This window comes from Caretta caretta, chromosome 1 (genome assembly GCF_965140235.1).
Source record: "Caretta caretta isolate rCarCar2 chromosome 1, rCarCar1.hap1, whole genome shotgun sequence".
In the NCBI taxonomy this organism is placed as follows: domain Eukaryota; kingdom Metazoa; phylum Chordata; order Testudines; family Cheloniidae; genus Caretta; species Caretta caretta.
Window position 1 is genome coordinate 344,198,013 of NC_134206.1, and position 25,148 is coordinate 344,223,160.

The window sequence follows — 25,148 nt, forward strand, 5'->3', positions numbered from 1 at the left end:
CACTTTGATTTCAATTACAACACAGAATACAATATATATGAAAATGTAGAAAAACATCCAACATTTTTAATAACTTTCAATTGGTATTCTATTGTTTAAAAGTGAAATTAAAACTGTGATTAATCACGATTAATGTTTTTAATTGCGATTAATTTTTTTGAATTAATGGTGTGAGTTAACTGCGATTAATCGACAGCCCTAGTTATTTTATCTCTGTATTTGACACTGGTGCGACTGCTGCTGGAATACTGCGTCCAGTTCGGGTGTCCACAATTCAAGGATGATGTTGATAAATTGTAGAGGGTTCAGAGAAGAGCCAGGAGAATGATTAAAGGATTAGAAATCATGCCTAAGGGTGGCTGATAGACCCAAGAAGCCTGATCTATTTAGCTTAACAAATTTCAGAGTAGCAGCCATGTTAATCTGTATCCGCAAAAAGAAAAGGAGGACTTGTGGCACCTTAGAGACTAACCAATTTATTTGAGCATAAGCTTTTGTGAGCTACAGCTCACTTTATTGGATGCCTGCAGTGGAAAATACAGTGGGGAGATTTTATATACACAAAGAACATGAAACAATGGGTGTTACCATACAGACTGTAACAAGAGTGATCAGGAAAGGTGAGCTATTACCAGCAGGTAATTGGACTGAACTGCTGAATTGGAATTAATTTGCAAACTGGACACAATTAATTTAGGCTTGAATAGAGACTGGGAGTGGATGTGTCATTACACAAAGTAAAACTATTTCCCCATGTTTATTCCCTCCCCACTGTTCCTCACACCTCCTTGTAAACTGCTGGAAATGGCCCACCTTGATTATCACGATAAAAGGTCCTCCCCCCTCCTCCCCCCGCGCCCTCCTGCTGGTAATAGCTCACCTCACCTGATCGCTCTCCTTACAGTGTGTATGGTAATACCCATTGTTTCATGTTCTGTGTGTATATAAATCTCCCCACTGTATTTTCCACTGAATGCCTCCGATGAAGTGAGCTGTAGCTCACGAAAGCTTATGCTCAAATAAATTGGTTAGTCTCTATGGTGCCACAAGTCCTCCTTTTCTTTTAGCTTAACAAAGGGACAGTTAAGGGCTGAGTTGATTATAGTCTATAAATATCTGCAGGGGATACAAATATTGAATAACTGGCTCTTCATTCTAGCAGAGATAGGGAGATCAGGAGCCAAGGGCTGGAAGTTGAAGCCAGGCAAATTCAAAGGTAAAGGATACATTTTTGACAGTGACGGTAATTGAGCACAGCAACAATTTACCAAGGGTCCTGATGGAGTCTCCTCCACTGATTCCTTTTAAATCAAGACTGGCCGTTTCCCTAGAAGATCTGCTCTAGGAATTCCAGTGGGGAAGTTGTCTGTGCTCTGTGGGAAGTCCTAGAGGGTCACGACGTCCCCTGCTTTCCAGCCTCCTCGGGATCTGTGAATCTCTAGTCACACACTCAGCGCATGATGCTGCCAAGCGCAGGGAATCCACCGAGTGGGGACTCTGTCCCGGGGCTGGGAGGTTACTGAGCCTCCAGAGGCAGGGGTGGGGCGGGGGATTCCTTGCCCAGGGGGAGGAGGGGTCTGCGAGAGGGGCGGGGAGGTGAGGGGAGTCCCAGGGAGGCAGCCAGCCAGGCTGAAGCTCCCCACTCACTTCCCCCCCGGCAGCGGAGGCGGTGGGTGGATGCAGCAGCCGGGGCAGGGCGCGGAGCTCGGACGGGGGCAGCCGCTGGGATCGCTGAGCCCCGCTGCGGCCCACCTCCAGGCGGCCGAGGACAGGTGGGGTCCGCGGCGCGTTGCGGGGCTTGGGGCGGGGGGCGTCCCGGGCTGGGGTGCGGGGCGCAGAGCGGAGGGAGATGCGGCGCGGGGGCTGGCGCTGAGCGGGGAGTGGCGATCTCTGTGTGTAATGGTGAGAGAGACACCCGGGGTGTGTAACTGTGAGTTACAAACGTGTGTATGTGTAGTGGTGAGGGACACGCAGGGAGGTGTGTGTGTGTGATTGTGAGAGATACACACTGGATGGGTGTGAGAGAGAGAAACACAGGGGGGGTAATTGTGAGTTATACCCATATGTGTGTGTAATGATGAGAGATACACACAGGGGTGTGTATAGTGCAATGGTCAGAGATACACATGGGGAGGGTGTATGTGTGTAATTGTGAGAGATACACACAGGGGTGTAACTGTGAGAGAGAGAGAGACACACACAGGGGTGTGTATATGTGCAATGGTCAGAGATACACATGGGGAGGGTGTATGTGTGTAATTGTGAGAGATACACACAGGTGTGTGTAATGGTGAGAGATACACACGGGGTGTAACTGTGAGAGAGACACACAGGGGTGTGTATAGTGCAATGGTCAGAGATACACATGGGGAGGGTGTATGTGTGTAATTGTGAGAGATACACACAGGTGTGTGTAATGGTGAGAGATACACACGGGGTGTAACTGTGAGAGAGACACACAGGGGTGTGTATAGTGCAATGGTCAGAGATACACATGGGGAGGGTGTGTGTGTGAGAGAGAGAGACACACACACAGGCATGTGTAATTGTGAGAGAGACACACATGGGTGTGTGACTGGGGGGGAGGGATAGCTCAATGGTTGGAGCACTGGCCTGCTAAACCCAGGGTTGTGAGTTCAATCCTTGAGGGGGCCATTTAGGGATGGGGGCAAAAATTGGGGATTGGTCCTTCTTTGAGCAGGGGGTTGGACTAGATGACCTCCTGAGGTCCCTTCCAACCCTGATATTCTATGTGAGAGAGAGACACACAGGGATGTGTGTGGGTGTAAGGTCAGAGATACACCTGGGGTGTTGTGTGTGTTATAGTGAGAGATCCACACAGCAGAGTGAGCGAGTTTGTGTAGGTGAGAGTGAATGTAATTGTGTGGAGGGGGTCTCAGTGTGTTATTGTGAGAGAGACATATAGAGGTGTTGTGAGAGAGAAAGAGGATGTGTGTGATTATGAAAGATGGCTGAAGGCGTGAGTGTGAACATCAGGGGAGAGTGGAAGCGTATGTATAACAGTAGGAGCGATTGTGTGTTTGTAAAAAGCGATGATGGGAGAGTGTGTCGGAAAACACATTTGTGTGGGAGGGAGCATATATGTATGTTTGCAAATGAGAATGCAACGCACGAGAAAGGGCATCCATGTACATGGCAGCGTGTTGAAGGGTGATGGTGTATATATGTGACCATGTGTTGATATGTGAAAGTGTGCAGCTGTGTGTATAAGTGTCAGAGCGTGTGTGTGTGTGTGTGTGTGTGACCGAGAGTGTCTGTGCCTATAAAATGTGCATGAGAAAAGGAAGTCTGAAGTTCCAGGAGATTTTAGTGTCTGAATGAGCAGAAACTGAAAAAAAAAAGTTTTGAGACGGTCTGGGTGGTTTTGTTGTCATTTTATTCAACTTGGGTGACATTAAACCTGCCATTTCTACCTTAATGTCTCTCTCATTTTGTTCTTGTTTTAAAGCACCCTGCTCAAACTGAAACCCTACTCATATTTTTTTTGAAAAGAGCTTAAATTAGTTTCAAGTCCTACATCTGAGGCTCCCCACAAGTTTCTGTGGTTTCACAATCACATTTTCCTGTCTTTAAAAATTGTTTTTCTCTCCCCTGATGCTGTATGAATACATAGAACAGGGGGAAATGACTGGCTGTACATGGGGAACAGAGAAAATGGCTATAAACAGAGTGTTCTGGAAGCTCCAAAATAAACAAACTGGAACAAATAGAGAAAACACTTTCCCCCTTCTAACCTCTTTCATGTACAGTCATTTGAGGTGCCTCTTTGTGACAATGGCAGGCAACGGATTTTCAGGCAGAAAGTGCGGTTTTGAAGTTGACAGTATATCTCTTAAACGCTATAAATCATTTTGGCATCCAGCATGTAAGGAGAGGCACTGCAGAATAATATGGTGATGGATTTGAAAGTGTATTTGAGAGGCCTTCAGCAACTAACCAACTCCCGCCTGCAGGCTTAGTGTATGTAGTGAGCTGCATTTCCTTTCTCAGGGGTGGGATTTGAAAACTCAGGCTCAGTCCACTCAAGCATGTGACCTTGGTTATATTGTAACCTTAGAGTGTTGAATGCTAATGAAGTACAGTTAGACTCCTGGGCATAGTCAGATCCTTTTGGTCATTGCTTTTGATTGGTGGATACAATACAGTTAACTTTTCAATGATACTTTCCTTCATTACAGAACCTATTGACATGCTTTACAGGGAGAGAGTTACATTCTTTTTCCACCAGTGAAATGCTCATTGCAGTAAAAATAACTTGACCAGCTGACAGCCACCCAACTGAGTCATGCTAATAAAAGAGTGTTTAGTAAGGTTACTAGGGCAGAAAGAGATAAAGTTTCACTGAATTGCTATTTTAAAAAAGAGAAATAGAAATGTTTGCAGTTCAGAGGGGGTGTATTTTGATTTCCATCTTGTTGAATTGCCAAACTTGGGTTCCTGTATTAGGATCATGACATTTCTTATTTCAGAAAAATCCTCTTAAGTTTCCACCAAAACAATGGTATGTTTTCTGCAGTCCCTTTAACGGTGGAATGTGTCCTAAGATACCAATCAAGACACTAACAATAATTGATTGCTCAATGGAGTTGACCATCTAATCTGATAAATGCGAAGCGGACTTGTATTCACTACATATGATGGTAGTTTGAATGGTCTCTTAAAACAGGAGGCTGCCCTAATAATCTCTTCTATGGGGTAAACTCTATTTCCCACGCTCAAGAGTACTTCCTTTCAAGGAAAGTCACCTATTCCCAAAGTTTTCTATGGTCCACACAAATTTAGTCTCCTCTATTCTGCTGTTGTGGAGAATATTTAAATCAGAAATAAAGAACCGTGAAACTGCAGCTATGGAAAAAGTCATCAACACTAAAGAAAGGAATCGCCAGGATTTTAGCTTCCCACCATGAAACATTTAAGTTTTCCTCATTTTGGGTCTTTGTCATATATCACATCTGCACGTTGGCAGGTTAAAAGAGATATTTTCCACATTTCCCCTTATGAGAAAAGTAGGTTTTAACATGTGATGAGTGCTTTTTAATTTCTTCTCTTGTTGGTTGGATTTTGATCATAAAAAGCTATATTCCTGGCAGAGTATTATATGATGTCGTATTAACCATCCCCCATAATTTTATCTGCTTTTTTGCTGTTGGCTTTTTGTGTTAATTTTAATGGATTTAAGTTTGTATCAGTTTAAAAGCTCTGCTCCAGATTCTGCTGTTGTTTATATTTCTGCAAACCTGTTAAAGCAAGAATTTGTGAAAGTGGACTGCAGTTTTTTGTGTGGGCTTTGAAGATTGATTTTGAAAAACATAAAATAAAAAGAAATTAAACACATTTGTATGGAGATCTAAAAACTACACATGTGGATGTACTGCACAGTGCTAAGTACGACCTTGGTCCTACAATCACACACGAGTAACTTTCTGCCTGTTAACGTGAGGGACTTCTTGCCTTACAGTTACTCATGTGCATAAGGGTTTGCAGGATGGGGTCCTTGATTCAAATCAGGAAGTGGCCTGAGTTAAGCAGAAATCATGACCACTTATTTCAGTTCTAGTGTATTGTTCTCCTGTGGCCTATACTCACATCCTGTCCAAAATGTCTGATTTCTGATCATAGGGCTTTTTGGAAAGCAAGTGATTATCCATATTATTGTCAGTTTCTGTTAATTTTTGGAATTTTCCTGGCCTGTTGGAGATTTTTAATTTGACACAGATCATGCTGCATCCAGCAGCAGAGAAAAGGTTTATTAATTTTTTGGTACATTTAGAATGAGACCAGGTTGCTCTTGAAATTACACGCAGCTGTCCTAGCAGCGGATAACCTCTCCCGCTTTAGGGTTGTCAGATATTAGAGCTATTGTTTTCAAGCAGCTGGTTAGTACAGAATTGTGCTGTCAAATTACTTGACTCTTTTGGTATCATATATATTAAAACATAGTCATGCATTTTGGCCCACATCCTGCTGCTTGCTCATCAGGGCACATGTGGCCTGAAAGGCTGCATACAGGAAGTGTTAAGGGTATGGAATACCGGTGCAGGGACAGGGTGAAGGGAATACCTATGTATACCATGGAGCTGTCATTTTTCTTCAGGGTAATTTGTCAGTGTGGCCCAGTGGGTAATACACTGGACTAGAACTCAGGGAGATTTGGCTTCTAGTTCCACCTCTATTACAAACCCACTGGGTTATGTTAGGCAAATGGCTTCTGTTTTCAGTGTCCTTGTCTGTAAACTGAAATTACTGATACCTTCTTTGTAAAGTGCTTTGAATCTACAGATGAATCTACCTAGCTAGGTAGTATTTTTATTATTTTCAGGAAGGGCTATTTCTAAGTCCTTTTTGACCATACAGGTGTTCAAATAAATGAATGCATGAGTTTTTATTTTATTTTTACTTTATTTTGCAATGGGAAAAGTGTATCTTTTTTCCCCACTCTCCTTATGCTTAAGAACAACTGACCCCCTTTTCCTTCAAGCCTTCAGAACAAATCTACCATTGGAGAGAGCCCCCAAACATGGAAAATTTCAGTCCAAGAGATGAAAGTTTCCAAAACTTAAGAGCAAACGACGAGGGGGTAAGAGGGGAAATTATTATGAATCCTTAATCATTGCAGCCTGCTCTATAATTAACACAGAGGCTAACTGAGAATCAGGCCTAATAAGGCACCTTTTCAGCACTCAAGCAGTGTAGTAAAGGGAGGGAGAAGGAGCCTTAATATTTCTACCTGCTTTAAGACACCTTAACTCTGCTAAAGCATGGAGGAAGAATGGTCTAGTGGATAGCATACTGGCACTAGGATCAGTGGGTTCAATTTCCCCCTCAGTTTCAGACTTCCTGTGTGGTCTTAAACAAGTCATTCAGTCATCCTCTAGCTGCAAAATAGGGATGATATTTCCATAGCTCACAGGAAAGCTATGAATGTTTGTGATACTTTGGTGAATGAAAGAAGGCCAAATGAGCCTTCTGGTTTCAAACAGTCTTCGGACACCTGACAATTAAGGCTATCACTTTTATGAAGGAGTCTCAATGGGTGGCTGTATAAAACCCAGAGAGAGAGGGAGAGGTTCCCAGGGTTGTGAGGCACCTCACGACCACCTGCCCTTGTGAAGGGGTCATGTCTATGCCTGCTGTGGATCAGCTCCCTAAAACCAACTGATTTTGGCAGCACAAGCACTGCCTTCCCTGCCTCCACAGGCCTCGCTCTCTCTGGGCAGGTTTTGAGAGGCAGACACCAATCCCCTCAGAGCATTGCCTGCAGCATCCAGCCCCCTTTCCACTGAACATTCACAGAATTACCCGGCCTGTTGTTCCCAAAAGAATAGCACACACTAGCCTGTTGTTCCCTAGCTCGTAAGATTCAACTCAGGATCATCACTTTGCTTAACACCACAGCACTGAGGTAGGTTTGTAGTGAAAACAAGAATAAGTTTATTATCAAAGAACAGCGATTCAAGTGAAAGTGGATAAGAATATCGGAAACAAATGGTTACATATAAAATGAAAACATAACACCCTTTCTAAAGACTCCATTTAACTAACAGGTTAACATCCTGTCTAAAGAAGTCTATCGCTTCCAAAGTTCTCTTCAGTGTGTTCGACCAAGCCTGATTGAGACCCCTTTTTCATGAAGCAAAACTGCTGTCCTTTTAGTCCCTCAGTCAAGGGTGCCCATGTGTCTTCTCTGCCCCCCAGATATAGTTGAGCAAACATTTGATGTGCATCTGCAGACAGGGTTCCCTCCCCTCTGCTGTGCTGCTCTTCCTGAGAGAGGGCAGGTCTACACTAATGCTTATTTTGATATAACTTATGACATAAGTTACACCAACCTAAGTGCCGGTGTGGACAACGCTGTGTCGATGGGAGATGCTCTCCCCCTGACACTCAGGGAGGTGGAGTAATTATGCCGCTGTACTGATTCTAGGGTAGACTAGCCATTAGAGTCTTTCCACAATCTTTCATTTGCCTTCAGTTCAGACTGGTGATGGGAAATCCATCGTGAACGAGACAATACTCAATTTACATGTAAATACGTAGGTAGAGCGAGATCTCTTGTCTGACAAGAAACCTGTTTTTTACCTTTGCCAGTGACCTGTGACTTGAGACAGACTTTAAGAACGTATTTTCAGTGTATATACATAACTCCTTAAACAGTTTATGTACATACATTTCACAGTGTGATGCCGGCTTTTATTTGAGACCTTACATGCCATTCTTTGGTATATATCCGACCCAAGAGATCCCTGCACTGCCCATTGCACTCCCTTGCCAGTTGAGATTAAGAGGCTCTTGGGTCACAGTTGGTCATAATACAGTGAGGTTAGAGACTGGGTAAGTATATTGTGAATGGATGCTCTGGTATTGAGGACCATCTAAGTACCTACATAGATGGTATATCTTCTTTGTGCTGAAAGGTAAAAGATCACCCATAGCCTAGATATTCCATTCCAGAGCAAACAAACATGGAGGTTCAGAAAAATGTGCTTTTTCAGGCCATGAAGTTCAGTTCTTTCCATGTTTGTGTTATAGCACCAGGCACTGTCTGTGAAGAAAAATAAACCAAGTCCAGTCGACATAAGCCTCTCAGCCAGTAACCCTATTTGGCATTTGATTATTTTGATCATTTCTGCATCATTATCAGCATGCATGTTAGCTCAGAGTGCATATGTAATGTTGTACTTCTCCAACATGGAGAGCCGGGGCAGTTTAATGTGTGTGTGTACAGATCACAGCACCTTCATTGAATTGCTGATGCCTGCTAAGTACACTTGGGGTTTTTAAGAGTCAGGTAATAAAGTAGTCTGATGATTTATGGGGAAATATAAACCAGCTAAGAAACTTGCCCAAAGCTTAGGCCAGATCCTAAGATCCTTTCTCAGATTTTACTCACTCCTTATTCAATTGTAACACCGACAGACCCTGGTCACCGGCGGGCGGGATCGAACCAGGGATCTCTGGAGCTTAGTGCATGAGCCTCTATCGCATGAGCTAAAAGCCTACTGGCTCCTAGCTAAGGCTGATCACTTTAGATAAGCTATTACCAGCAGGACAGTGGGGTGGGAGGAGGTATTGTTTCATATTCTCTGTGTGTATATAAAGTCTGCTGCAGTTTCCACGGTATACATCTGATGAAGTGAGCTGTAGCTCACGAAAGCTCATGCTCAAATAAATTGGTTAGTCTCTAAGGTGCCACAAGTACTCCTTTTCTTTTTGCGAATACAGACTAACACGGCTGTTCCTCTGAAACCTGTCATTTAACTCACTGACAGAACAAGGAGTAATGGTCTCAAGTTGCAGTGGGGGAGGTTTAGGTTGGATATTAGGAAAAACTTTTTCACTAGGAAGGTGGTGAAGCACTGGAATAGGTTACCTAGGGAGGTGGTGGAATCTCCTTCCTTTGAGGTTTTTACGGTCAGGCTTGACAAAGCCCTGGCTGGGATGATTTAGTTGGGGTTGATCCTGCTTTGAGCAGGGGGTTGGACTAGATGACCTCCTGAAGTCCCCTCCAACCCTGATATTCTATGATTCTAACTCTCTCTAAGTGGTCTTGGTGCCACTAGATGGGACAGAACACCACACCCAGGAGGTGTGTGGGTTACACAAGCAAACCTCCAGTGGTTTCCTCCCGGAATAATGACCACAGGATTTAGCCTCTTTATTAATTATAACCATATATCACTACCTATCCACAGTGCAGCTCTTTCTAATGTCAAATCATGGTCCCACTGAAGTCTCCCAGATTCTATGCTCAGATACTACAGTGATGAGCACAGTATAAGAACCTGCGTAGAACAGGATAGAATATTAAACCTCCCACCGATTCAATGGGACCAGGCTTTGGCTCACGGAGAATTGCACATGTGGGTGGATCATGTAACCTTTACTCAGCTGTGCATGTAGATTTAAGGCCCAGTGGGCCTGATTCTGGTCTCAGAATGACTCATTGGCTTTGGTGGAGTTGCTCCTAACTTAGATTGATGTAAAAAAGATCACAGTCAAGCCCAACATGTGGTGTCACTTTTGTCCTAACCCAATTGTAGGGTCAAATTCTGCTGCCAGAAACACACATGTAACTCCCGTCAACCTCAATGGGAGGTCGTGTGTCCATAGCTGCGAAGCCAAATTTGGCCCTTAGACAGGTTTCTAAATAGCCTGCCCAGCAAGATGTTTTTCATTTTTAACGTATTAAAAATATAAATGGTACCAGGCCAAATTTTGCTAACAGTTTCCCTGGTGTAAATCTATAGGGACTCCACTGAAATCAACAGGCTTGCTCTGAATTTATACAGCTGTGACGGAACTCAAAATTTGGCCTCTTCCTTTAAAGCACACCACATGTGATGAAACAATGCATAACAATCAAGGGTGAAATCCGGGCCTGTTAAAGTCAATGGCAAAACTCCTGTTGACTTCAATGGGGCCAGAATTTCATCCCAAGATTTTAAGATATAGATTCGGTGTATTTGTGGGTTTTTTTAACATGCTGCATTAGCATGATGCTGCTTTGGCTCTTCTGTGCACCAATGGTCCTGATTCTCCTCTGATTTACACTGGTGTAAATCAGAGGAGAATCAGCCCCATTTACACCCATGTAAATCAGGAATAACTCTGTTGAAGACAATGATGGGGGGAATCGGGGCCAGTCGGAGGAGAGTCAGGTACAATATTTTTAGTGCAAAATGAACAGGTTGAGGCCTATGCAGATTTGTATTGGTGTGTGAATGGAATTTAAGCAAGGCCATACTGTGGCTGCCTGTAAAAATCAAATAAAGGCCCAAGCACTACTATGGGAAACACCCTTATTTGCCCAGAAGGGTGAAAAAGAGCTAGAGCTGGAATTTAGCCAGGCCTAGGTTTTCCCTTTCCTTCCCGTCCTGCACTAAAGCAGTAATGAGCGCTGTTTCTATTTAGATCTATCACATCAGTAAACTAGCGAACACCTGCCCTCCAGCTTCCTTTTTCAGCCACTTCCCACCCACCCGTTTCCCTCATTTTTTCCCCTGTATTTAAAAATACAGAAAGGGAAAGAAAAAAAAGGGCTTGCCATAGGAGTGAAAACTGTAACAATTAGTAAAGATACCACCTAAGCCAATATAGAATCATCAAAGTCCGAGAGGTGAAAAAGACCCGTTTAGTGATTTACCCCATACCCCTGCCTAAGCAGAATTGCTCCCTACAATGTATTTTCTAGTGTATTGTCCCATTTGTATTCAAATGTGTTGGTGCTTCCGTCACTCTAATAGATCTGACTGTCCAGAAATTCATTCTTAGGGTCAGCGTAAATGTTCTGTTTCCCAGTTATAACCTCCTATCTGTTCTTATACTTCCTTGGTGTATATAACAACGAGGAGTCCTTGTGGCACCTTAGAGACTAACACATTTATCTGGGCATAAGCTTTTGTGGGCTAAAACCCACTTCATCAGATGCATGAAGTGAAAAATACTGGAAGCAGTATATATATGAAAAGATGGGAGTTGCCTTACCACATTAGCACTGACTCCCCACTTGGTAAGGCAACTCCCGTCTTTTCATATATATACTGCTTACTGTATTTTTCACTCCATGTATCTGATGAAGTGGGTTTTAGCCCACGAAACCTTATGCCCAGATAAATGTGTTAGTCTCTAAGGTGCCACAAGGACTGCTCATTGTTTTTGCTGATACAGACTAACACGGCTACCTCTGTGAAACTTGGTGTTTATGAATCTGATCTCACTGAAATAAATAGGTGCCTTTCACTGTCTTCAATGGGCTTTAGATCAGGCTTCGTAGCCTTTCAAAATTTGTAGATGGTTATCATGTCCTCATCTTATTCACCAGCTTACCAAGTGATACATAAGTTAATTCATTAGGCCCTGATAATGGAAAGCACTCGGGAATATGCTTAAGTTATCCCCACTAAGGAAAGCATTTAAGCACATGCTTAACTCCTATTGAAATTACTAGAGCTCCGGCTGGATGCATTGCAAGATCTGGTCCTACCTCTGTATGTTTGACATGACTATGACTTTCATCTAAAAAATAATGACTTTTAGGGTTTTTTTCATAGCAACGTATGACCTCTGTGACCTACAGAGCAAACCTCTTCTGGGATTTTTTACAAGTTTGACTCAATATATTCTGCTCACAGTAGTGAGGCACCATTGCTTTACTATAAACGTGTATTTTTTTGTCATGACCAACAATCAACTTTAAAGCCCAGGTGAAGTGTAGAGCCAGAAGAGAAGGCAATGCAACCCTGAAGCTAGTCACGCTTTCTGAGTGCCTGAGTGCGTCACGATCACCTGTGCAATTACCATCAGGGGTTCTAGTGCGTAACCACAGAGGCTATTTGGACAATTCATTGTACAGTAAGAATGGGATCATACTATACAAGTAAAGTAAGTTACTATACAAGTATACTATACATACTATACACGTAAGTAAAGTAAGGCAAAATTCACCCCGTGATGAATACTGAAGATTCGGGGCAAGGCCCTTCATGTCACAAAAGTCCTGAGATATGTTGTGTAGGGGTGGGATGGATGTTTCCTACATAGGCCAACATAGAGGGGAGTGCAGGAAGAAGGCCAGAAGAGAAGCCACTCATGTGTGACAGCCTGGATCCGGTGCCTCCAAGGGACACAGAAGGGCAGTGGAAGCCGTTCTAGCCCATGGACTGACACAGCCACGCAGTGACCTCCCTGCGAGTTGGCAGTAGGTCATAGCTGCTTGATCTTTGCTTAATTCTTCATACAGGATAAAACTCACCTGCGGAAAGCTCACCCTTTTAGGAGGGAATGTGACAAAGTGCCTAATTCTCACCATCCTGGACTGAATGTAATACCCTAGAAGTTAATTTCATATTGGATCCTCTCATCCAGTCTGTATCCCACCATACTCAGTTCAGGTCACAGAGGAAAATAAGGGCAGAAGGAGAGAGAGAGACATTTGTGGGTATGGATAAAGGAGAAGAGATATCTCTTCAGCTGAGATGAGCTGGAAAATGCGCAAAGCAGAGAGCTACAGGGAGGTTGTTCAGAAGGATCTGCCATGATCAGATGTGAGACTCTGCTAGAGGAAAGAAAGGAGGCCAGTGTTAACTAGACAGAGAGCTGTGAATTGGGCTACAAAATGGTTTAATACACAAAGAATGCTATTTTTAACTGGAGCCTGGAATGAGTGGGGAACCGATGGAGTTGTTGGTGGATGGGATTGATGGGTTAGGAATGTAAGAAAGCAGGCAGAATTCTAGAGTCTGGAGAGCTTGGGAGCTGGAAAGACAGAGAGAAGGGCGTTGCAATAGTAACAACAAGAGGAGATGCAGATACAGGGCAGGACCTCAACGTCATGGCAGTGATGCCGCCAGGAAACTTTGTGGAGGTGATTTGTAGATATAGGAGGAGAGCTCAAAGTCAAGGCTATGGGCAATAGAGACCTATGGAAGACCTTAGCTGAGGATGGAGATAGAAGGTGTGGAGCTGTGCAAAAGGATGCTCCTCTGGCCCAAGAGAAATGCATCTGCCTTTAAGGTAATTAGCTGAAGGGAGTAAAGATGAAACCACAAGGTACCTGGTCAAGTGAAAGTGGACAAGGATGAATGACTAAAGGTACCAAATGATAGTATAATTGAGTCTCAGCAATGCAAAAGTGTTCAGTAATACTGGGCTAGATGCTCAGCTGGTTCAAGGACTCTTGTACAGAGGATGCAGGTTTCCTGGAAAGTCTAGGGGTGGGGAGAGCGTGGAACATGACAGTCTTAGGGGATGTTCTTGAGGTGACCCTGTGTTCTGTCAGTCTGCCTTCAATTTGATCAGCTAGCTGGCTGGGAGCACCTTGTGGTGTCCACTCTACAGGGGCATTACAAAAACTGGGACAAAACACTGGGGGCAGGTCCTGAAAACAGGGACATTCCCAGACTAAAACAGGGCCTAAAATTAGGCTCCTTAATCCTAGTTTAGGCTCCTAAATAAGCATACTTGAGTACTAAAATATGGATTTCAGTTCCTCTGTGTGATAATCTTGGTCCCACTTTTCAGGAATACATGGTCACCCTAAGCATGTCCATTATCTAACTACTGTGCCTGATTTATGGGAGAGATCAGGGAGCTAGAGGTCCATATTTCTGTCCAGAATTAAGTGTGGATTCGAAACTGGGCCTGCAAAATGGAGGATTTTTAAACATCAAGCCCATCTTATTTTTTTTCCCCCCTTGCATTTTCTTTTGCTTTTGATTGAGAGTGAAAAAAAAAAATACAGAAGCCGATGTGGGCAGGAAGTGCTATGAAATAGATGCCACTCTGACTTAAGGTGGTTAGATATTGGTTGAGGCAAAACTCCAGCTGTGTCATTTTTTTTAAAAGTAAACACAGCAGGAAGTCTGTTAACCAATACCAAAATCTTATAGAAATACAGGAACCACCAGGCTAACGAACAAGACAACAAAAGAATGAAAGGTACCACAGTTGTATCTCAGTGTAAGAGATTTCCCTCATCACTACATGGAATGCAACTGCTGTTAAAAAGCTATATGAAAAGATCCACCATCGGGTCAAATTTTCTTAGCAGAAAACTGACCATGAGAAATATTTCCATGAAATAAAAAAAGATCCAGTGGAAATAGTTGTTTTTAGACAATTAAATATTCCCCAGTGGTTTTTGCCACCCAGATGTTGCAGTATTGGGCTAATGCAGGAAGTGAAATTAACTAGAAATAAAAGTAAAACTGACCAGTCAATTCTCCTAATGCATAGCTGAGAAAAAGGCAAAAAATAAACAAGCAGCAGAAATAGAGGAAAGTAAATCTAGTGTTTGTACATTTTTCTGTTTGAATAGGTAAGGATGTGTTTGTGTGTAGTGCATCAGAGGTGGAATGATGGCTAAAGAAATGGTTATACACTTGCTTAGTAGACAGGGAATTTGGCAAGGTTTTAGTCACTGAATATCTTTGCAATTCCCCTATTGGTGTTCCTGGTTTGCCCCTCCCTGGTGTAGCAGAGGATTCAGACCAGCCCGTAAAAATTATTGGTCTCCAAAGGCAGATTAACTGCTAGAGATATTCCCATTGCATATTACGGAACAAGGCAAGTATCCAGCATCTGGGAAAGATCCCTTTTGCATGGAATAATCCTTATCTCGCTGGAAGTCCATCTCTTGAGGATGAAGAGCATTAATCCTTCCCTTAACATTTCAATGTCTTTTTAAGGCTCCCAAACACCATTAGACATGTCTCCAGCTGTCCATTGTTCAGCCCCTGAGATCTGTCTCTCCTCCACCTGTAGCGTGGGCTGAAGCCACGGGTCAGGTCCTCAACTGCAGTATCTGCCTAGTTACATTAACGTCACTGGAACTAATTTAACCCAGCTGGGGATTTGGCTCAGTCTAGGTGCTGTGTCTTTTCTTCTTCACACAACGAACATAAGATGAATGTAATATTCAGGAGGTCACACTGGGTGATCTAGCAAACATTTCTGGCCTCTGTGACATCACATGAGCATGGGGGAGTCCAAATAACCCTGTGTACTAGCCTTATAAAGCATGCAAGGCCTAGCGACGTTCATACCCTGCAGCTCTGGCAGATGTCTAAACATAGAACACGGAGAGCATCACTAGATGATCCACAAACCATTTAAAGGGAAATTACCCATCTCCTGAATGCTGCAGTGGGCTACTCTGAACCCTGTACCATCTTTTCCACATGGCAGAAGCATTCAGTGCATTTTCTGGCTGAATTGTATATAGATCAGTGGGGGTGTTTGCCTGGTGCTGGGTTAGGAATCCTCGAGGCGTGGAAATCAAATTTGATTGTAAACTTCTTGGAGGTCTTCACCGCATAGAGTCTCATTCCGTAACATTCCCAGAAGTGACAACTCCCCTCCACTCCCTCTCACTCCTCCTCCGCCCCCTCTAAGCCACGGGCTGCAAATTCAGTGGCTGGCTGTGGAGAAAAGGGAAATTAAATAGCTATTCCAATTCCCTTTCCAGCCCTCCTCCCACTGCCCAAGGCAGTATGAAAAAGGGAATGTCTCACCCAAAATGCTTTCAGATGTTCTCTTATTAAAAATATTGTTTTTAGCTCTTTTGCAGTACCAGTCGATGAATACCCCTAAAATGAAAATGACAGAAGGGAATTATTTACATAAGTCAGACAGTAATTCCTAACATGTTCTCTACTGAATTTCAGGACAGGGAGAGAGAAAATTTGACCCTGATCCTGCAGGATTTATGCACATGCTCACAAGCGCCGACTTTTCAAAGTGCCGGGGTGTGCTCAGCCCCCCCGGCTCTGGCCCAGGCCTTGCCCCCACTCCACCCTTTCCCCCAGGGCCCCACCCCTGCTCTGCCTCTTCCTGCCCAATTCTGCCCCCTCCCCTGAGCACGCCACGCCCTCGCTCCTTGCCCCTCCCTCCCAGCGTCCTTGCGCACCGCAAAATAGCTGATTGTGGTGGGCGGGAGGCACTGATCGGCAGGACCCGCTGGTGGGTGGGAGGCACTGGGGGGTAGGAGGGAGCTGATGGGGGGCTGCCGGTGGGTGTTCATCACCCAGCATTTTCCCCCTGTGGGTGCTCCAGCCCTGGAGCACGCACGGAGCCCGTGTCTATGCTCATGTGGTCATCTTTATTCACCGGAAGAAATCCTGTTGAACTCCGTTTGGGAGCTCAGAAGTCACAGGACTACTCCTGGTGTGTAAAGTTATTCATGTGTCCAAGTGTCTTTCAGCTGGGAAGCATCCCTTTGTGGGTTACATTTTTCATCTACAATACCAGCTCCTCTATTTGTTTGTGGTCACAGATTAGAAAGCTAAAGGCACAAATACTCAGATTTTTGCAGCTGTAGTTTCAGGGCTGGCCTTACCATGAGGCGAACTGAGGTGGCAGCCTCAGGTGCCAGACTGGGGTGGGGGGGCGCCACTAGGACCCAGAGTTTCAAAGTTTTGGCCCAAGCGAGGAGGCAGGGGGGTGTCATTTGAGCTCCCCGCCTCAGGTGCCAAAATGTGGTGGGCCAGTCCTGTGTAGTTTTGCCAGCAAAAGGGAGATAATGTATGCCATATCAATATGGCTGGAAATATATCCCATCCACTCCACACACTGTGAGTTTTGCTCCTGAAAAAAGAGCTGAAATGTTTAAAATCTCCCCTTGGGTAGACCTTGATTCAGCAAAACACTTCAGCACATGCTTAAGCCCCACTGAAGTCAACCATGCTAAGCGTGTGATTACGTGCTTTGCTGAATAAGGGCCTTAGTCTGTACATTCCATGCTGTTCACGTTCATAGAATCATAGAATATCAGGGTTCGAAGGGACCTCAGGAGGTCATCTAGTCCAACCCCCTGCTCAAAGCAGGACCGATCCCCAATTAAATCATCCCAGCCAGGGCTTTGTCAAACCTGACCTTAAAAGCTTCTAAGGAAGGAGATTCCACCACCTCCGAAGGTAACGCATTCCAGTGTTTCACCACCCTCCTAGTGAAAAAGTTTTTCCTAATATCCAACCTAAATCTCCCCCGTTCATTTGCTTAAGACCATTAAGTGTATTGCTTCCTAATATAGTCAAGAAAGTGTTTCCCCTCCTATCTTCCCAGGCGTGAGGGCTGCACTGGGGCTGCGGTAGGAGACGGGCCAAGGCACCTGCCTCGAGCAGCAGTGCCTATTCTCAGAAGCAGAAACGTAGGCACCAACGCAACTTTCACAACAAAAATGTTGGTGCCGAGTAAGTTTAGGCACCCGTCGGGTTAGGCAGCAGCTGAGGGGGGTTTGTGGATTGCAGTGGTCCCTAAAACGGGGACTTAGATGCCAAAGTTCCTTTGTGGATCTGGCCCTTAGTCAGAGGTGAAAGGAAGCCGGTCCAGTCCGGCGTGCCGTACCGGACCGGCTTCCCCAGCAGTGATTTAAAGGGCCGCAGCGGCAGGAGCCCCGGCCCTTTAAATTACTGCCCAAGCCCGCTGCCGGAGCCCCGGGGTAGAAGTGGCAGGGCTCCCGCAGTGATTTAAAGGGCCCAGAGCTCCATGGCGGCCGAAGCCCAAGGCCCTTTAATTCGCCCCTGAGCCCCGGGGTTCTCAGCCGCCTCTGCAGCTGTAGTTCCGGGCTGATTTAAAGGCCCTGGGGCTCCTAGCCACAGCTGGAGCCCTGGGACCTTTAAATCTTGATTAAAGGCCCCGCCTCTTCCAGTTGAGGCCACGCCTCTTCCAGTTGAGGCCACTCCCCCGCTCAGGACTCTGGTGTACCGGTAAGTCCTTTAAATTACTTTCACCCCTGCCCTTAGTCTCTCTGTACCTCAATCCCCTTCTGTAAAATGGGGGTAATAGCACTGCCCTAGTTCACCAGGGTGCTGAGAGGATACATTTGTTAAAGGCTTTGAGGTGCTCAGATAGCCTGTTGATAGGCACCATATAAGTGTCTTAGTTACATAGTCTTACTATGAGAGCTGGGTTTAATTCCCAACTCCACCACAGACTTCCTGTGTAATGTTGGATGAGTCACTGAATCCCTTTGTGCTTAGTTCCCCATCTGTGAAATGGAGACTATGGTGCTTCCTTACCTCTGTCTTCCTTGTAAGCTTAGAGGGTAAGCTCTTCAGGGGAAGGAGCTGCATCTTAATGTCGCAACGGGGGCCATTAGGTGCAACTGTCATCTACTGCTCTCCTGCACCATGCCACGATATCTGCCAGAGGTCCAGTCCCATCCAGCTTCACGCTTTCTGAGTGGTTAATAAAGAAGTGTTTTTATATTGGCATTTAGCTACAGAAAATAGGAGGATGTTAGAAGTTGGATATGAAGCAAAGGATTAGATCATCCAGCCCTCCCCTGTGCCAGGACTGGGTATGTACTATATGCCCTCTGCTTTCATCAAGTTATCAGGTGCCTGCTCTCTGTCTCCCCCCAGACACTTCTGTGGGGACTTCACACATTTCTGTGGTCTTACCGGGGAGAAAAAGTGAGCCTGTAGTTATTGTTCTTTGTAAAGAAATGGAATAGAAAGTTAGTGCACACAACACAAAAGACTCACGCAGATCCCTGATGAACCGTCCCCCAGATACGATTTGTTTCCTTCAGCTGCAAAGGGCCCACATAGCAGTGTAAAATATCCTCTCTCCTTTGCTGATGACTGCTTGATTGCCATGACATTTCAATGATCGGCTTATGGGAAGTTCCCTGCATATTCCCAATCCAGGGCTCCAATTCTTTATAACTAATATATGGTAAGAATCCCTAAAATTGATTTTCAATAGAATATAGTGACATGCTGTTGAGGTTAGTTACTGTGCAGTCAACCAGGGCTACAATAAATGGTATTTTTCATTGGAACGGAGGGTTTTCAACTCTCCAGTGGAATACAGACCTCGTTCCTAACGCTGATGGTGTATGAGGGGTGGGCCCTAAGTCTGGTACTGATTTGAGATCTTATAACTCTTCAAAACGGATTTTTTTAAAAACTTTGACCTTTGCTGTCAACATGATGGGCCATGTTCATTGCTAAAGTAACTGCATCACTTCAGTGGATTACACTAGTGATGAATTTAGCCCAATACTTTTCACCTAAGTGAAGTTTTTCTAAATATTTGAGAAAATTATTTAGTTGCATTTGGGGTATTTTTGTGCCAAGAAGATATAGAACAATATTTAGACTGCTTTGTTGATTTTCATGCTCAAAGATTTCCAAAGTACTATATTATACTTTTTAATCATAAGAACAGCCATACTGGGTCAGACCAAAGGTCCATCTAGCCCAGTATCCTGTCATCTGACAGTGGCCAGTGCCTGGTGCTTCAGAGGGAATGAACAGAACAGGTAATCATCAAATGAGCCATCCCCTGCCATCATGCAGTGACTGTAAGCCAGTGCTGCTCAGCATGGGGTCATTGGACCACTTAATGGTGATCACGGCCCTTCCTGACGGTCCACAGAGTGGATTGTTTTGAGAGCCAAACAGTTGGGAATTAGGGTGTTGGGACATATATCCATTAAGGGATCTTTCTCTTGCCAGGTCATTAGTAGAATGAAAAAAATGGAGAACTGATGGTACAAACAAATGCAAAGCGAAACCAAACTCCTACTGTGCTATTTATACAACAGACTCATCTCCTCACTCCAAGTGGGCAACCTCTAAGGAGATGGGTTTCTACTTACTTCATATTTCAACAGGCATGAGCAGAAGATTGCAGACGTTTTCAGTGCCAGCCCCAGGCTGTCTTCAGGGTCCTGTTAGCTTGCCCTGGTGCCCATTATTTGGCACAGGCATTTATATTTAAATCTTGCTGCCAGAATTCCTCAAGTTAGTTTTTTCCCCTTCCAGTTTAGCTAGGCCTCTTATTTCACGGGGGTAGGAAATGTTCAAATAGTTGAAGACAAAGAAAGAAGAACAATGCATTTGTTTCTTGTGGTGAGACTGCTGTCTATTTGGATTGGGTTTTCCCATCAATCCAGGCTAAGTCACTCCTCTTCCTGATGCCCCATCTTCTTTAATATCATGGACCCCTTTCCTAATAAGTAACTTTGGAGGGGGTTGCTACTCACCGGGCTCTTGGTGCTGCGCCATATCTGTTCCCATCCTGTTTGTTGCCATGCAAACCTATCCAAGCCTGAGTCGATAATGGGGATACCTCACCAGCTTCCCTCAAGGACCTATCTTTCTAATACTGATGTATCTCCAAGCTGCTGAAGCTAACTCCAGAGATATATCACTCAAGACCTGAGGAGATGGATGATGCTAATTCCCTGTATTATTCTGCAGTACAGAAACTAATTTCAGATACTCCAGCCTGTGATTTACCCTCCCCAGCGATTCCTGTGGAAGCTACAAGTCACAGATGCTTCCGAAAATACTTTCTCCCACTTGCGGGCAACATCACACACTGAGATCTTATAGAGAAGCATGTGGGTAGTCTTTTGAAGTGACCCTAGGAGCTTTCAGATTTTCACCTGGCACAGTCTGACCATCATCGGTGCACTGCCTGGTGTCTTATGAAGAGCTTATGGTGCTTTCTTTCTCTGAGGCATGAGGCATCTCTCAAGATATCCAAAGGCTTTCCACTGTATTAAACATAGTACCTAAGTGCCTGTGTAACACACATACCTTCTGGGTGTGGTGCTCTGTCCCATCTAGTGGCACCAAGACCACTTAGAGAGAGAGATTAATGAGTTTGCTCCATAGCCTTAGCTAACAGCCAGTTAGCTATTAGTTCACACTGTAGAGGATCATGCACTGAGGTCCCTGGTTCAATCCTGCCTGCTGATGACCAGGGTCTGTTGGGCGTTACACCTACATGATTCCTCATAGAGTTCAATCTGTGTCTCAGGCAGATTAGCAGCTACACAGCTGCAGATCCCAGGGTACTTTAGCTAAAACTGGGAGGAGAAGCTTCACACAAACACCGAGCTTGTGGATTGTCCCTACGCTGGTAAGACTTATCTGAGGAAATCCCTTGACGAACCCCTTAAAGATCTAGCAGCGAATAAACCACCCTATTGCCTGTGCCAGAAAAGAGCAGACTTCACAGTTGCTAAGCCGTGAGTCTTACGTGCCTTTGAAAAATCAGGCCCGGAGCATTTGCCCCAAATCTTGTTTCAATCCCAGTCCTAATTTTAGATGTTTGTCTTCATGTTCCAAACCAGGAAGAAGAGGGTCTTACCATATTGAGATGGCAAGAGGATCTGCCAGAGGCTAGGGTTGTGAGGCACAGTCATGCACTTACAGAGACTCCTTCTGACTGTTGCAGTCACCCACTACTTCTGCACAGCGTGGGGGGATGGAATCTCGCCTCTCCAAATTGCCTGGTAAGACGGTCGCCATTCTGGCAAGTGGCTGTGACATGGTTTTGCTCCAGTTCCCCCAATTCATTCTCCTTTCTCCCATCTCCTTAAACAGAGAGCCCCGAGTTTTAAAGGCAGCCCCGCCGCAGGAGCACTGACAATGAGAGACAGCCGTGACAGTGCTCCATGTTTTCTGCAGATGTGATGAAAAGGAAAACCCATCGAGTTAGAGACTGACCTTGTCTATCAGTAAAATTCCATTTACAGGTAAGAAAAATGTCTTTATTTACCCTATCCTCCTTCATGACCTTTGAGGTGAGTAGGGTTGTTTTTGCTGTCAGTCTATGGGAGCACTGGTGGTTGTGTGAACTCAGCTGTCAGTTCTGGACTGTGAGATTTATTTCCACTCATAGTCCATGAAAGGCCAGGTTTCGCCTTGAGAGCACAGGGCAGCCTGTTGATTGATGCTGCAACTAAGCTGTTCAAAAGGCAGCAGGAGGTTACAGGCCAGGTTTGCCATTTGTGGACCGTGCGCATGTGCCAATTCTGTTTATTTTAGGCTTTTGTACTGCTGCCCATGACCATATCTGAGCACTTTCTGTGCAAAAATAGATTAGCAATACCAAAGTCCCTAGTGAATTTCATACAGTCTCTGGCACTTCTTACGTTTCAGCTTATCAGATGCTCTGCTCGGGAGAGGGTGTTTGTGTGTATAAGTGAGAGGTGGTGCTGGTTCTTGTGAATGTTGTTCTGGTTAGGGTGGGAAAACTTTTATCACATGAAAAAGATTTTTCAGTGTTTTCTAAAATTGGTCAGACTGTGGATTCAGCTAATCTCTTGTAGAAGTTCAGATGCCCTTAACTGGGAATGCTTTGCCTCCAGCTCTGACACGCTTATTACTGGGCATTGTGACCTTCATTATCCCAGAGAATCACACTGTTTTAGGCAGTTCATAGATGGAAATTCACTGTCTTATGTCGGTAGGACCTGAGCCAATAAAGGCTCTGACAACTAGATGTAAGGTCTTAAACTGGCAGCTGAAGTGGACTGGGAGATATTGGAGGGGCCAGACCAGAGTCATGAGCTTTTACTCTTTGTATGGGACCTAGATATTACTATGATGGGCACCCAATAATCTGTAAATAAAGAGTTATTCTGTTGACATGATTATCACTTTGCTATATCTTTTCACTGCAAGCTGTAGAAGAGCTATAATAGGAGAACAAATAAGTTGCTCTTCAGCTGTACGGTATGTCACAGTGGCTTAATGTGTCTTAGGTCACATCTACACAACCTAACTTAAATCAGCACACAGCTGCCTCCGTAATCACATTGCTTGTGCGTGTCTACACTTGGCTCCTTGTGTCAGTGCGCATCCTCACCAGGAGCACTGGTACCGATTGTACTGTCAGTGTGGGGCACTGTGGGACGGCTCCTGAAAGCCAGTAACAGTTGACATAAGCAATGCAGTGTCTATACTGACATTGCGTCGACCCACCTACATCAACCTTGACTCTGCGTCGCTGTGGAGGTGGAGTTATTACGTTGGCATAGTGGGGCAGTTACATCAGCGGGGGCGAAATTTAAATGTCGACACTTACATAGTTAGGTTGGAGTAAGCTGCCTTGCATCGGTCTAACTCTGTAATGTAGACCAGGCTTTAGATGTCTAAACATAAATGCAAGGAGCATGGGGAATAAACAGGAAGAACTGGAAGTATTGTACTTAAGCTAAACTCTGACTTAATTGGCATCTCAAAGACTTGGTGGAATAAATCTCATGACTGGAATATTGGTATAGAGGGATGTAGCTTGTTCTGGAAGACCATATTCAAAGAATAGTTATCCAAAGCTTGCTGTCAAACTGAGAGGCCATATCTAGTGGGGATCTGCAGGGGTCTGTCCTGGATCTGGAAATAATTGATGTTTTTATTAATTACTCTGGATAACTGAGTGGAGAGTGTGCTTATAAAATGTGTAGATGGCATCAAGCTGAGAGGGGTTGCTAGCACTTTGAAGGATAGGATTGAAATTCAAAAAGACCTTGACAAATTGGAGAATTGTTCTGAAATCAACAAAACTAAATTCAGTAAAGACAAGTGTAAAGTACTACATTTAAGGATCAAAATCAAATGCACACTACGAAATGGGGAATAACTGGTTAGTACTACTGAAAAGGATCTGGGGACTTATAGTGGATCACAGATTCAGTCTGAGTCAGCAGTATAATGCAGTTCCAAAAAAGGCTAATATCATTCTCAGATGTATTAACCGGAGCGTTATAGGTAAGACATAGGAGGTAATTGTCCTGTTCTACTTGGCACTGGTGAGGCCACAGCTGTAGTATTGTGTCCAATTCTGGGCAGCACACGTTATGAAAGATCTGGACAAATTGGAGAGAATCCAGAGGAGAGCAACAAAAATGATAAAAGATTTAGAAAACCTGACCTATAAGGAAAGGTTAAAAAAAACTGGGCATGTTTAATCTTGAGAAAAGAAGACCAAGGGGGGACTCGATACCAGTCTTTGAATATGGAAGGGGCTGTTACAAAGAGGTCGGTGATCAATTGTTCTCCATGTCCACTGAAAGTAGAAAAAGAAGCAATGACTTGATGTGCAGCAAAGGAGATTGAGGTTAGATATTAGGAAAATCTTTCTAACTATATGGATAATTAAGCATTGGAATAGGTTTCCAAGGGAGGTTGTGAAATCCCCATCGTTGGAGGATTTTTAAGAACAAGTTAGACAAACATATGTCAGGTCTAGGTCTGCTGGGTCCTGCCTCTGTGCAGGGGGTGGATTCGACGACCTCTCGAGGTTCCTTCCAGCCCTACATTTCTGTGAATCTATGATTCCATAAGTGTTCTCCTCCTTGAAAGATCTGGATCCAATGAGCAGAATTTTTGCTTCAAAGGTTGGCCAATAAATAAGTGTCAGATACTCAGTGATGTGGATGCCTGGCATCACTTCTACATTGCACATAAATAGCGCTTCAATTTTTCACAGCGTCATGTTTCACTTGCAGGTTTCCAATAGACTGGTGTTCCCAAAGCTCAGTGTTTCCCCTCAAAACGCTCCGTTTTGTGAGCGTGTGACTGCACATAAACTACAGGAGAGGTTATCCCATCAATATGCCTTGGTTTCACTACTGCTGTACTTCCAATGTGTAGTTATATGGGAGCTGGTGTTGGATCAGTGGTACTCTGAAGCCAGCTGAATGCATTTCCAGCAAATGCCTTGGGACCCGTTAAGTCACGCCTTGAAATCAACACATCAGGTTACATTACCTCACTCATGTGTAGCCTCATGGCAGTTTTGTGCTAGTCCAGTATCTTGCCAGGCAGAAGATTGGACTAGAGCAGGGGATTGGTCTAGATGACCTTCCAAGGTCTCTTCCAACC

At 44.4% G+C, this 25,148-nt stretch overlaps 1 protein-coding gene across 3 annotated transcripts in view; it reads left to right on the forward strand.

Moving 5' to 3' along the window:
- Positions 1-1,602: 1,602 nt before the first annotated feature.
- PRKCQ (protein kinase C theta) overlaps positions 1,603-25,148 on the forward strand; it is an 87,845-nt gene continuing 64,299 nt past the window's right edge. For 2 of the 3 annotated variants that reach the window (XM_048836659.2, XM_075124562.1), the window contains exons 1-3: positions 1,603-1,772; positions 21,611-21,772; positions 21,864-22,015. The gene's annotated coding sequence lies outside the window, so the exon portion shown is untranslated. The remainder of the gene's footprint in view (positions 1,773-21,610; positions 21,773-21,863; positions 22,016-25,148) is intronic. The other variant, XM_048836660.2, reaches the window with a different exon arrangement.